At 38.8% G+C, this 13,018-nt stretch overlaps 1 long non-coding RNA gene across 1 annotated transcript; it reads left to right on the top strand.

The window, feature by feature from the left end:
* The first annotated feature begins 440 nt into the window (after positions 1-440).
* Positions 441-12,715, top strand: LOC123290312 (uncharacterized). The gene is made up of 4 exons (XR_006534725.2): positions 441-577; positions 5,993-6,096; positions 6,431-6,560; positions 7,237-12,715. It is a non-coding gene; the product is annotated as an uncharacterized lncRNA (long non-coding RNA).
* Positions 12,716-13,018: the final 303 nt, after the last annotated feature.

Below are 13,018 nucleotides of genomic sequence, written 5' to 3' on the forward strand. Positions count from 1 at the left end.
GCCACCACAGTGTGGCTTGATGAGTGGTGTGTAGGTCTGCACCTGGGATCCTAACCCGCGAACCCCAGGCCAAAGCTGATTATGTGAACTTCACTACACCACCAGGCCAGCCCCCATATTATACTTCTTTAGCTCTGACTTCTCTTACTCCACCTAATGTTTTTGAAATCCATGTTTTTGTGTGTATATTCCTTTCATTTCCAGTGGTACTTCATTGTGTGACTATGTGATGATTGGTTTTATCCATTCTCCTCGGGTTATTTCCAATTACTCCAGTTCTATCTGTCTCCTAATCAAGCAAAGGCTTTTTTTGCCTGCTTGGTTGAATGTAGCTACTAGAGTTAATCATTAGACCCTTTTTCTTGATTTGTTTTAGCAGCTTCCTGGCAACTGGTTTCTTTGTAGTGACGTTACCCTTTAAACCAGAACTGTAAATTGCACGAATAGTAAGTGGTTTTATTATCTAATTCTTAGTCAGACTTTCAGTTGGTTTCTCTTCTGACATCGTAATCTGAATAGTGTGAAGATAACCCTGATGACAGAGTAAGCTACAGACAGAAGGGGCACTGAGATTTTTGTAAGTGGTTTGATCTGTTAATGCTGAAAAATCTCTATTTTACTGGGTAATTCTTCTTGCTTCTTCTCTATGCCACTCTAAATTTACGTTCCCAGCGAGCTTTGTAATTCAAACCTTTCTGCTGGGCCAAACTAAAGAAATGCTTATTTTCTTTTTGTTGTGAGCATTTATTAGTTAATTTCCCAAATATTGCTCAGATTCTTTGCCTCACTACTTTAGAAATGCTTTATTTTGGAAAGAACACTATATATATAAAAAGCTTAGCCTGGCGCCTAGTACTGGGTTGCTACTTACTATATATTAATTTGCTTTCTTCTTCCTCCTGGGAAATGCAAAGGCATAGTTAAGGACCAGTGGACATGCTCAAAGACATGTATGTGGTGCAGATAAAGATATTTCTCATTATACTCGAGTTGAAGAAATAATGCCAGTTTTGCACACAACAGTAATTGACAAACAAGTTGGTCAATTCTGCAAAAGCTGGATGAATAGAGCTTATTCATACCAAAACAAAAGGCTTGGATCTACAACCCACAAGCAATTTTAGGGAGCTCTGACTTCTCATTCATTTTCTTGGTCTATGACTTGTAGCTCTAAGGAACACATGTGAATACCAATTTGATGAAAAGATTCTACGTGGATGGCAAGAAAACAAGCAGACACTGGCAATCAAGATTTCTTGGGGAACAATAACTGATAGATATATTGAATTTTAGGATTATTTCACTTTGTCATTTTTTGAGGGACTCAGACATTTCCTACCCTGTACCTCCACAAATTCTTCATGGCTAGAAAAGGGAATTCTATCTCAGTGACGGCCTTTTTCCTCAATCTAGAGAATGAGGGTTCTCTCTCCATTGCTGAAAATAATAGACATTTCAGGATTTATTGGAGTGGATTATAAATGTGTATAAATACAGAACAGATTTTGTGGTGGACCAGTGCCTGTGCCTGGTGGTACCCTGCCGTGTATTTCCCTGTTAGACCTACATGCAGAATCACCTTAAGACCTGGTTAACGGAAATCTGATAGCATCGGAACTGGGAAGACTCATTTAGCGCCATTCTCTCAGGCTTTTGAATCCTATGGAAAAAATCCTGGAGTACTTTTGTTTGGCCTTGGGCCACATCACAAATGGGGATTTGAAATGAAAAGTGGAGTGAGGTATAGAAACTAAACCATCTCTGCGATTGGCTCTGCTTTGCCACCGTTGGAACACAAATAAGGTGAATGCCCAAAGGTAAGATGAACTATAAAGTGTTTTGGGGATGGACCCGCATCTTGAACAGCTGCTTCTTTCATGTTCGCTGCTAAGGTGTAAGTGATTTTTTATTTGGCTAGGAATTTTCTTCTTTGTGTAAAATCAAATATGTTGAAGTGTATTTAGGTCATAGAAGAATGATCTAAGGAAATATGGTATCCTCTCTCAAATTAAAATAAGAGCTTGTAATACGCTTTAACAAAGAGGAGACATGCTCTTAATTAATCTCCCCTTAATAGATCTGCTAGATTAAATAATATCCATTCCCTCTATTAATCATACTGGCAGGAGCCCACCATATCCTGAAAGCTCGTGACTAGTAGGCTTTTCTCTAGATGTCCACACATATCTCTTCCCATCAGATGAGTTGAATGCTTACCAAGTGTCAAGCGTGGTGGTTCCCAAACAAGTTTATGCCAGTTACACCTTATAGGCATTGTGTAATTTACTTAAACATCAATCAAACCAATTAAATATGCACGGGAAAGAAGAAAGTTGTTTCTAAGAAAAGTAAGCTCTGTGCTTTGCAAAACATGCATTCTGCAGCATTAAAAAGTGCTCTATAGAAGATGGATGGATAAGACAGTTGTAAAGAAAGTAGAGGAAGAAATGTAGCATCCCATAATGGCCTTGAGCTTAGCTTGCTTTGCAAGAGTGTTTTCACAGATTCTGCTCCAATTCTAAGAAAGCAAATGTGGAAATCTCACAGATGCGTTGTGAGTGTGATTTTCTTCTGAGAGCTGATACAGATTTCAAATCAGTGAACTTGTGAGATGATGCAGATTTCAAATCAGTGAACTTGTACTCAGAGAAATATCTTGGTCTTATATCAAAAGTTTGGCCAATAAATGTACTTTTTAAAAGTTTTAAGTTAGATTAAATATTTATGTATCTTTCTTATTGTTCTTCTCTTTAAATGACTTTTTGATTACTTGACCTACTAGGGGTTTTAAGATAAAGAGTCTTCTACTGTATAGTATTTTTTTAAAATCCTAACGGTAATGCTGCGAGGAATGCAGGAAAAAATTATCATAATTTAGATATAAATAGAAATTCTCTTTGCTCAGAAAATTCCTTAAAATTGTCTTCAGCCCCACCTTCTGTAGTCTATAAAAACTCAAAGGAATCCATCTTGTTTCTTATGATTAATAGCTTTCCTTGGCAGCCTCTGGTTGGGTCTCTGAATCAGCAGGTAGTTCTTGTGTGATAACCACTTTTCATTCATTATCCTAGAGAAGTTGAGGATGGTAAATAAAATATAGATACGAAGACATTAGCACAATGCCTGGCACTCAAAGGCAGTAGTCCTTGCTATTAAGATTTTTATTATTTTTAATATTTGAAAATGACCATGCAAAGTGATATTGCTCCCATTTATCTGTTAAAAACTGAGACTCAGGAAAGTGGTTTTTATCCCCAGGTTGTACAAAAGTAAGTAGCAAGACCAAGATTTAACCTGGATCGTTTGCTTCTCCAAGCCTGAGGTTGCTGCAGTGTATATAATACATTGAAAGATGCCAAGACGTCCTTGAGCATGCACAGTAGGGCCACCAATCCAGGCTGCGGGGGACATGCTTCCAGTCTTGTTTGCCACACTAACCTAATAAGTGTTTTATGTTCTAGCCTCAATGGATTAGCTGTTATTTTCTACCACCTTGCCTCTGCTGATGTTTCTTGTTTCTTTTTTCTTTTGTTCAACACATCCCCCTCCTCGTAACAATGTATTTTTTATTGTGGAAATCCTATCCGCTGTTTGTGGACCCATGTCATTTATCCAAATCTTCTTGTTAAAAAATACAGATATTTTGTCATTATTGATACTAAGATTAGCCATAATAATACACAGAATTTATTCAACATTTGTACAGGCAATGTGCTAAGCGGTATATTTGATGTACAGAATTCTCCAAGAGGTCGACATACAGATGAGGATATTAAGGATTGGAAATGTTAAGTAAAATCCCAAGGTCACAGAACTATTATGTAACTGCTGTGGTCTGAATGTTTGTGTCCCCTCCCCAATTCCTGTGTTGAAATCCTAATGCCCAAGGTGATGGTCATAAGGGGCGGGGCCTTTGGGAAGTACTTAGGGACTGAGGGCATAGCCCTCATGAATGAGTGCCCTGATAAAAGAGACCCCAGGGAACTCTCCCTACCACGTGAGGACACCATGAGGAGTGGACAGTCACCCACAGGGAAGACGATAGCTTCCAGCAGAACCTGACCCTGCTGGCTCCCTGATCTTGGACTTCCAGCCTCCAGAACTGTGAGAAGTACATTTCTGTTGTTTATAAGCCACTCAATCTGGAATTTTGTTATAGCAGTCAGAACTAAGTCAGTGATGTGGTGGGATTTGAACCCATGAATCCTGACTCCAGAGTCTAGATTATTACCCACTGCATTCCATTTGCTGAGTGGATGTCTTCAATGTATTCAACATTTATTCATAAGAAGCCTGGGACAGTTTATCTTTCTCTAGGATTAGTATATCTATCAAGCCCAGAGTAAGGATTTTACCTGGATTTGAGACCTTCCCATGAAGCAGAAGAAATAATTTTTGAGGCACCAGACTAATAGAGGTTTGATTACGAAACTAAGATGTTTTCTGCATGAAAACAGAAACATAATAATGATGATGAAATTGTTATTCAACTTTGAAAGAAAATGCCCTTGGAGAGAACCTAGCCTAGACTTCAGGGACAGAAGAAAGTCAAAGGAAATTTAGAGCGAAATAAATTTCAATGGAATTTCCTTCACTTCCCCGCTCTTCCCCACCCCCACCCCCAATTTGCCATATACAGGTACACTTCATAAATACTGAACTCACAGAAAACTACTTTTGCCATTTCTGCCTTTATAATTTAGTATTTCCCCTTGTTCTATCTGATTTCTTATTTTAAAAATAATAGATTAAATCCATGTAAAAACATCTTCTATAAATCGGTTTCGGAAAAGTCCAAGAGAAAGGAAAATGTGTAAATTACTATACTAAATAGAGTTTGTTATTAAGCTGCATAAGGAGTGTTCTTCGGTTGTATAAAAGATGTCTGTGAAGTATTTCTGCTGTATTCATTTTCTCCATTGTATGAATAGACACTTGACTGTGAACATAAAAATTCAGAGAATTGTTTAATTGTGCCTAATAAAAATGCCTGCCAATCTCTGTTGAGTAACTGATGGATGGATATTTAACAACTTGAAGTGTTAACATGTTTTGGCATCCAATATTTTATCTGGTGCAAAAATGAATTCTTTGTTACTGCTTCTAGTTCTCTTCTTTTCCATTGAGCAGCCGTTAGAATATGATTATTGTTATTATTTTAATATTTAGGATTAGATATTTAATTAAAAATTCATAGAACCAATATAAATACTAGACTTTGAGTAAGAAATTCATGCCAGAGAAACTGAAGAATGGACTCTAAAACTAGATTGCTGGGGCCGGCCCGTGGCTGAGTGATTAAGTTCGTGCGCTCTGTTTCGGTGGCCCAGGGTTTCACTGGTTTGGATCCTGAGCATGGACATGGCACCACTCGTCAGGCCATGCTGAGGCGGTGTCCCACATGCCACCACTAGAAGGACCCACAACTAAAATATACAACTACGTACGGGGGGGATTTGGAGAGAAATAGCAGGAAAAAAAAAGGAGACTGGCAACAGTTGTTAGCTCAGGTGCCAAACTTTAAAAAAAAAACAAAAAAGACTAGATTGCAAACCCAATATCCTAAGTGTGTAGTATGATGCCTGGTACATAGTAGATGCTCAATAATATCAAAATCAAAAGAAGCTTAGCTGGACTTTTGTGTTCTTAAGTTTGCATTTTATAAATAGATTTTTCTGTCTTCATCTGCAGTTCCCACTTTTCTTTATTTCTCTCTCTCAGCATCAATCAGTCCCTTCTTCTTTTGTCACACCCTGAAGTTTTTAAAGAAACCAAACCCCCTGAAACCTCAGTATGTGTATTTCAGGTGTGGCTCCATCCCTCCTCAGCCCAAGCTTTTTTTCCCTCTGGCCACTGTGTTTGTTTCACATCTGTGCCCAGGGCCAACCAGAGTTAAAAACGATCATTGAGAACTATTTCGGGGGCGCTGAAAGGGGCAAAGTGTATACATTTTCTTTCTGCTTTTATTAAAATCGAAAAATTGTGATTCCAGAGGTCTTGGAGGTTACCACCTGGAAGCAGAAAATGACAGTGGAGAGAAACTGGGTCCTGGTCTCGTGTTTGAGCCCTTGGAGTCCCTATGACTGGACTTCACAGGTGGGTGACTCATAAACCACTGGGTCCTCTTTTCTTCAGTGAGTTTAACTTTTCCGTCACTTGCAACCCAAAGAAAGTAAAGTGATAATCTACCCATTGTTAAGTTACCAGTTCCTCTTTCCTATTTCACCAGCGTCTTTGCCTCTGGCTCACACTCCCCTAAACAGTCTGCTAATTTGCTGTTATTAATCAGCTCTGGGCTTAGAAATGAGATAACCACGTTTGTTAACGTTTCATCCTAACATGAATAAATATGCTCTGAGGAGGCTTGAGAGACTTTTGTGGGATGTGTATTTAACTTCTGAGGAACATTTTTTCTTTCAACGTTTTTCAGAATCTTGGCTATGCTTTGCACAGCTCCTGCTGCTCCGTAGTAACATATTGCCATGCGATGTCTTTACAGCCATCGAACCCAGCATCGAATCCCAGACTTATCACCTAGGAGTGCTATATATTTGAAAAAGGTACTGAATATTTCTCCATATCAGTTTCTTATTTTGCAGAGTGAGGATAATAACACCTCACTTGCTTGAAATGAGGAGTAAAAAGAAAACACTTAAAGCACGGCGTATGATGGCTGCTTGTTAAATATGCTGCACCCTTTGTAGTTAATTTCTAAGTTGATGGGATATTTTCAGCTAGTCAATGATAATTATTGACCTCTGTATTCTGTTTATAGATTTTTTTCTATCCCTAAATGTTTACTTGTATCCCTAAATGTTAGGATATTTCATCTTTTCCTTTTACCTTAAAGGAGAGAGGGTCAGAAAGAAAGGGGAAAAGAAATGTAAATAAATATTACTGTTTGTTGCCTAGTTTGGTACCAGACATGGCAAAAAAGGCTGTAGGCCTTCATTTCAATAACCCTTGAATTTGGATTTTTGGTAGCATATTTCTTTGTTCTTGTACCTCCTTTATGTTTAAAACTCTATTTCCCTGCTAATACTATTTTCTCAGAAGAACATTTTACTGGACATTTTAATTTTCTTGAATGATAGTGACTGAGGGAACTTCTGGTTTCACATCCATTTAGACGCACCTGTAATTTCAGAGGAGTTATTATGTGTTTCTGCAGCATTCTAATAGCTTAAATGTGCCTTAAACACACATGTTTTTATTGTCAATCTTCCTGTTTTACAGTTTCTGCAATTCAGCCCTGCCTTCCCCACATGGAAGACAGCTAAGAAACCTGCTCAGATTTCTTTTTCTCGACTTCCCTGCTGCCAGCTCTTCTGCTCCCCTCTATCCCATAGGAAGCCAAGAGGCTGCTCAAATTTCCTCTGTGGGGTATGTCTCCCACCTGGCTTCTTCCTCTTCTGTTCCACAACAGGTGGTTATTTTTGTACTGTCAACGCTCCCTACCCCCTGGCTGTCAGAATGTATTCCCAGTGGAAATGCAGACATTTGAGTTCCTTCCAGACTTCAATGGGTAAATTGCCAATTTCCATTTTCTGAAAATAATTTTCTTTTGATGGAATAATCTTGTTCCCAAACCATTCCGTTAAACCCAAAAACTGGATTTTAGTCACACTTAAAAGTTAAATCGGTGATTTACCTGTTTGTTGCCGCTTTTCTTATTTCTTTCAAAAGGTCTCCAAACGTGTATCATATCGAGGTAACCGATGAACAATGAAATCGGAATTCTGGCAACCTCATTTTTAAGCCATGTTGCCTCATAGACTTCAGTGAACTTCTCCCTACCATTATTTTTGAGTCGGTAAAAAGCTAATGAGTCAGAATATCTAAGGATAGGACACAGGACTATAAACTTAAAAAATCTTCACCCCAGATAATAGGGAATGTTAGTTTTGGTAGCCACTGGACAAAACAGTATCTTAACAATGGAAAATGAAAATGTTTAATATGTTTTTTTCCTTATAGGAAGAGACTGGGAAAGTAATGCCTTTTATTTTCAGAAGGGGAAAATGAAGGCCAAGGGACAATATGAGCAAAATGATAAATGGCCTTATCAATATATATCAGATATGAATTTTTCCCAGCAGTCTCGGGAATGTGAGAAATGACACATTATATTGTTTAAAGATTTATTGAACTTAATTTTACTCTGAGCTCTCATCTAGTTGATCTGCTCAAAAATTGAGTCTCTGTCATTATTGAAGATTATTCCATGTCTCTTCCTGAAGGGTTGTGCAAAGGCTCATATGATCTGATACAGAGCAGAATATTACAGAAGGCCCCTCCATTCTTGGTCCAGGTGGGTCATCATTAATGGCCTCTCCATTCTAGGCCTCATGGTAACATGGAGTCAGGAAGCACTCTGGCTCCGTCTGCACTTTTGGGCATTAAATTCTTGGCTTTGCCTGGAAGCCCAATGCCTAGGGTGCACCAAATCCCCCTCTGAGAATATGTCACCTTATCAAACTCTAAGTGTCAACAGGACACTGAGGCTTGGAGCGCTGCTGCTCACAGTTCCTGCTGATGTCTCTCCTTTCGCAGTCTTGGGTAATCTCCCTGTCCTTACTCGCTGATCATTTGTTCTCCTACCCATTGATTTGCAATCCTTTGCCACATGTTACCCTCAGGATGTGCTATGAATTCCATGTACAAACAAGATTAAAGCAGCTTTCATCAACTTTTTCGTTACTAAGGAAAAAGGAGCTTTTGGGAAACAAAGGGCAAGGTGTGCAATGGAAAGAACGTCAGCTTGAGAGCTCTGCGCAACTAGGCTTAAAATTGGGAGTGGCCACTTAAGGGCAGGAGTATGTCTGAGTCTAATTCTCTCATTCCTAAGGTGAGGACAGTAATACTCACCTGCTCTAGAGGTAATGTTGCTAAGGGGTAATGTGTGTAATACTCCTGGCCCAGATCAATTGTTTTCTCGTTATTACATTACTGATCATTGACATGAGGCTGGGTGGACCATAATGAACAAGGAATGAATTTATATGAGTATTTAGGTGATACTCTCAAGCAAAAGAGCTCTATGCTTTTGAGTATGTGAGTCCAATTCTCCCTCTTCGTAAGACATCTTTTTTCCTGTTCTTTCCTTCAACAAATGCTTATTACTAAAGATAGATCATATACTTTGCTATATTCTAAGATTTTAATAATATAAGCTAATACAGCCTGTCACAGAGTCTATATTGAGGGGGGGTCTGTGTGGGAGAGCAGCCAATTAAAATGAAGTGTGTTGAGTGCTTAGACAGATGTTGTAAAGGGAACCTTGTATGCACGGGGACATCAGGCCAAGCCTGAGTGATGAAGAGAAGTGATATCTAAGCAAAGAGATCATCATCTTTTATCTTATTAATTAATGGACTATCTGTTGCTTAGCTTTCTCTCAAGGGGCAAAATTTTCTGTAGTTCCTTGGCTCTGCTGTTCACACGTTAGAACACAGTAAGTACTTTTGCCAAAATTCTCTTCCCTTGATTGACTTATATCTAGTTGCATCAGGTAAAAAAAAAAAAAAGAAAAAGGAAAAAGGCTCTGAAGTCCACAGTGATGCGTCTCATGTTCTTTCTTCTCATAACTTGCCTGTTGAAAAGATTAAGGCAGTGATATTCCTTTTTCTCCTTAAACTGGGGATATTTTCTTCATAAAAAATTCTTATTGGGATATCAAATATTTAAAACAGAATAAAACCCAAGATGTGTTCCTTTTAATTAAGAGCTTCTCAAATTTTCTCCGCCCTCTCCCCATTGATCTTTCTTAACACTCCAGAAATCCCTCCACAGAGTAGTTTAGCTTGGATAAAGTAAGACAGGTCTAGGGACACACCAGGCTTTCTGGAAGGGAATTCTGACGAACTGATGCAGACTGCCATACCTGAAGTTCAGGAAGATGGTCAGGATGACATTTCAAATTACTTCCAATGGTAAGATTTTATACGTAAATGATGCTTTATTGAAATCTGAACACCTTTTATTCAGAACAGTTTTTCTTGTATTTTAACCACGTTTTCTAGGCCATAAGGATTTAAAAACTGCCAATGCCGCTGGAAAACAATATAAAATATTCTGTAATGGAATTTGAAGACAGGGCAAGATGACATAGTGTAGTCAGTCTTGTTCTTGTGGAAGAGCAGGTAAACTTTGTGTTTCTTCTTTTTTGAAGAAGAAGAAGATTAGCCCTGAGCTAACATCTGCTGCCAAGCCTCCTCTTTTTGCTGAGGAAGCCTGGCCCTGAGCTCACATCCGTGCCCATCTTCCTTTACTTTATAAGTGGGACGCCTGCCACAGCATGGCTTGCCAAGCAGTGCCGTGTCTGCACCCGGGATCTGAACTGACGAACCCCGGGACGCTGGAAGCGGTGAGCGCTTAACCGCTGCACCACTAGTCCGGCCCCTGTGTTTCTTCTTGCTGCTCTTGAAAGTCTCCCTCTTTTCATATACAGAGATTTGAAAAGTTTGGTATTCAGTAAGAGGGGAAAAATTTGGCCATATTTCATGGAACTGTTGGGAGAAAGAGAGAGAGAGAGGAAGAAAATAATTTCCAAGCGGCTGTATGGATGGGCTTTATTGCATGGTGTGCATGCTTACAGCTGGTAGTAATCACTTCTCCACATCATACAGTTATTTCCCAGCATCAAATGTGAACACATGGGAGCCTTTCGCTGCAAGGACACTTTTATTCATGTTCTTGAATATAGGTTATCGTTGTGATCCTAACACACTTTTTATTAGAGTCTGTTTTTAATCAAGTGAAAGATCTTTACTGGAGAATACTTCTTGTGGGTAAAAAAAAAAGAAGAACTCATTGAAAAATTCATAACAGAAATTTCTTTGATAGTTCATTTAGTTTTCCCTCTTCATTTTTGAAAAGATGATTTGGTAACGCGTATCTTTAGAGGCTGTATTTTATTCATATATATCCATGTACAGTAATGCAGAGTTAGCAGCTCAAGAGGAATTCTTTGGAGAAGATTATCCTTTATCTCACATTAAAATAGTCATAGTTAACTCCAACATAAAAGGTACTTTGACATCACTTCCATTTATATTCAGAAAATTTAAGAGCAACTTAAGATATACTTCAATATGATGTCAAAATGGTGCTCCAAAGACATGTTCACTTCCTAATCCCTGTGAATATTACCTTACACAGAAAAAGAGTAAATGTTCCCTTATGTAGCAAAAATGAGATTAAGGATCTTTTTTTTCTTTTTGAGGAAGATTGGCCCTGAGCTAACATCTGTAGCCAATCTTCCTCTTTTTTCTTGAGGAAGATTGTTGCTGAGCTAACATCTGTGCCAGTCTTCCTCTGTTTTGTATGTGGGACACCGCCACAGCATGGCTTGATGAGCAGTGCTAGGTCTGCGCCTGGGATCTGAACCTGCCAACTCCAGGCTGCCACTAAAGTGGAGCTCATAAACTTAACCACTACACCACCAGGCCAGCCCCAAGTTAAGGATCTTGAGAAGAAGTACTTAGCCTGGATTATCTGGGAAACCCTGAAGGCCATCACAAGCATCCTTATAAGAAAGAGGTAGAGGGATGTTAGACAAGAAGTGCACAGAGGAGAAGGTGATAGGAAGGTGGAACAGTGGGAGATGCAGCCACAAGCCAAGGAATGCTGAGACCCACCAGACACTGAAAGGGGCAAGGAATGAATTCTCTCCTGGAGCCTCTGGAGGGAGTGCAGCCTCGCCTAAACCCAGATTTTAGCCTTCTGGCCTCCAGAACTGTGAGAGAATAAATTTCACCTGTTTGAAAACACCAAGCATGTTATAACAGTTACAGGGAACAAACAAAGTTACGTTAAAAAAACAATAATAAATGAAGCTACCTAAGGGAAGTTTAAATTCTTATTTTCCGTGAAATGCAAAAGCACCAATTATGTTAACTGGTTTGTAGTTTTATGTCTTTCCATAGGTTAAATTCGTCTTTAATCCATTTTCTTCTCCAATCCGATGTTGCATTTTTGTTGAAACATTTCTTCTGTTTATGGCCATACGTGAGGTACAACTCTGACTTGCTTGGATAAATCTGAGCCTGTGGTTAAAATTCAGGGTCGCTCTTGTCATCTGAATTTCTGGATACTCTCTTTCTCCCTCTGTTTTCATTCAGTGTATGTATGTTTATGCCCCGGAAATAATAGTAAGCTTTGCAGAATTCATGATTAATTAATAAGTTAAGTATGTCCCTTGCCTTCACGGAGTTTACAGACCAGTGAAAGAGTAAAATAAATAAAAAAATTGCAAAACAGTGAGAAAATATTTATCCACCGTAAATAAATGCTTTGTTACTTTGATCGAGTTCTATAATATTCATTATTTCATGGAATTCTTTAAAATGGTTTAACACAAAGAAGGTATTGATTGGAATCCATACACACTGCATTTGTGCGTGTGTGTCTGTGTGCAGATGTATATACACAAACGTGTATCTTGGACTCAATATAATTTTTGTTGTTCTTTCACCAAAAAGAGAAAAAAGAAGCCTAATTACAGTAGGACAAATCCACAACAGTTTTAGTGCTCTGATGTTAAACGGACTAGCAATTGTGGAAGCAAAGGCAGGAATTGAACGTCTAGTCCTTCAGCCAAACCCGCCAAGTCTTCCTCTGCCCCCCAGAGCAACACACCAAGCTCTAAGGAAGACCCTAGAACGTGGAATTTACTTCTTGCTTTAAGTTTCAAGTCCTCGTATCCTTTCTTCGTAACACTGTTCCTGACGTCAAATATTCGGAAAGAACTTTAACTTGTTTCATTACCAGCTTGTCAACAAACGTGTGCTCTGCATTCGTTGTGTTGGAAAATAAAATAAAATCAAGTGCAAAGCCTGACAGAGGGAAGCTGATGAAGAAGATGGATGTTAAAGCAGACTCCTTTCTTTGTAGGGCATCTTAGGAAATCATACGAACCACGTGAAATTGCCAATATTTAATTGTTTTTGACCTACAAAAACCATGATTTCATATCGTTCAGCACAATCATTAGTGGAGAGTTGGCAGGTCATGGATG

The sequence above is a fragment of the Equus asinus genome, chromosome 12 (genome assembly GCF_041296235.1).
Source record: "Equus asinus isolate D_3611 breed Donkey chromosome 12, EquAss-T2T_v2, whole genome shotgun sequence".
NCBI lineage: Eukaryota > Metazoa > Chordata > Mammalia > Perissodactyla > Equidae > Equus > Equus asinus.